Genomic DNA, 2,182 nt, shown 5'->3' on the forward strand with positions numbered 1-2,182 from the left:
ATGTTTAACAGAAGTTTAAGGCAACAAGAGTAAAATAATTGGGTATAAATATACTCACCTAATGACTGTTTCTTGAGTTCACCTGTTGTATGAATCGAAACGTCTTTGCCACCTCCTTCAATATATGCACTAGCTCCCAACTCCAGACCATTTTCCCTGTGTCCTCTTGTCATGCCTAAATTATTCATTTACCTCATGAATAGGAAGAAAACCTACTGTCCTAAAGCACTTTTATTTTTTAAATAAAACTCCTTTCTGTCCTTCTGAATAAACACCTTATCGTCTCCTTGAGATACGTAGCTCTCTTCCATGAAAAGAGCATACCTTTATTGGAAGGTGTATTAAGTGATCAGTCGGTACTAGTCACTATGTTTGGTGCAGGATATTCAGAGAAGAAAAGTCACACAATCCCTTTTCTACAGAGCTTACAGCCTCAAGAAGTGGCCACTAACCCATTCTTTAGGAGGGGCAGGTACTAGAGGAGAAGTAGGCAGAGTGTACTGGAGGCCATGTAGCCAGAGTTGCCGACTGTGTCTGGAGATTAGTGAAAGATCCCTGGAAGAGATCAGATATGAGCTGATTTTGAAGGATGGATAGGAAATGGGTTATAGGGGGATGGAGGTCGGGAAAGGGAATTCCAAATGAACAGAAGTCAGAGAATTTTAGCACTGCAGCACTATATGGCATGTCCCAGGAACTAGGAGTGAAGAATGGGTCTGTATCCCCGCGAGGGGAACAACATGGAGAAAGAGTGACAGAATTAGATGCTGAATATGTAGGCAGGGCTCAGCTTATAAAAGGTCTTGCATCTCAAGCCAAGATTTTAGGGATTCCTTAAAAAAAAAAAGAAAAAGAAAAGAGAAAGGGGGCTGCCATTTAAAAGTTCTAAGTAGCAAAATTGGAGAGAAAAATCATTTTAGACCCAACATTCCTGGCGGTATGGAGAATGAATTGGTGGAAGATGGGGACTGAATGGAGGAAGAACAGTTAGAAGGCTGTGGTACAATCCAGTGGCCATCACCGTGATGAAGGGGAGATGGATCTGAGAAATATCAGGGAGGTCAAAGCCACATAAACTCATCTCAGATTTAATTTGGACCCTAAGAAAGGGGAAGTCAAGAATTATGCCTACTTGTACTCTTCCTTGGACATATTAATGTATATTTATGCCATTAAATGAGATAGCTGGAAAGGGTTTGAATGGTGCAACATCAGATCGGTGTGGAGATAAGTTAAATTTGAGATACCTAGTACCTTCACATGGAGATATCCAGTATGCTGAATTTACGAGTTCGGGGCTCAGAGAAAAAGATTAAGAGGCTTAGAATTGGGAGGTACTATTTTAAGTTATAGAAAAAATAAGATTTCCCAGGGAACATGTGTAGCTAAAAGATAAGAAGGCTGGGTTTAGAACTCTGTGGAACATATATTTTTTAAGTGATGTTAAAAGCCCATGTAGGAGTAGCTAGAGGTATAAGAACAACCAGAAGAAAACTCAGTCAGCAAAAGCAAGGGCAACCAGCACGTCCCAGTACTCTGTCTCAGCAAGTCTCAGAGAGTAGTCGTGTGTGTTAAAGGCACATTAATTACGTTGCATATGTAATGTGAATACAGGATTAAATTTGGACATTAAAAGAATTAATGGAATAAATACATCACAACAAAATTCACTTTATATGAGAAGCAAAGTACTCTCCATACCATTATTGATTTCCCATCACACATGTACCGTTCATTCTACTGAACTCTAGCCCTTTTATCTGGTAAAGCCTCCCTTTGCTTGTATTTCATTACTGGGATCTCTCATTTGCAACATTCTGTTTGCATTTGCACACAACAAAAGAGATGAAGTTGTTTAACCATGCTCCCACCTTTGGAAGAAAAAATCTATTGGAGTTTGCTGGAATTTTGAAAAAGGAAGTAACATAGGAGCATTGGCTTTTCTATATTCGCATTCTACTTATTTCACATTACCTTTTTCCCCTTGCTCTCTGCCCTCATCCTTTAATTATTCAATAGGCACTATTTTCTAAGGAAAATCAAGATTCCAAAATACTAAGATTGAATATTTTCCCTTAAGCCTTCATTACGCTATTCAGGAGAAGAGAGTAAAGGTGTCAACCATTAAACTGTTGTTCTCTAGAGAACTTGAGTGAGGATTTTACATTTCTTTACTATCAAC

The sequence above is a fragment of the Propithecus coquereli genome, unplaced genomic scaffold, assembly GCF_000956105.1.
Source record: "Propithecus coquereli isolate 6110/MARCELLA unplaced genomic scaffold, Pcoq_1.0 Scaffold141, whole genome shotgun sequence".
NCBI classification, from domain to species: Eukaryota; Metazoa; Chordata; class Mammalia; order Primates; family Indriidae; genus Propithecus; species Propithecus coquereli.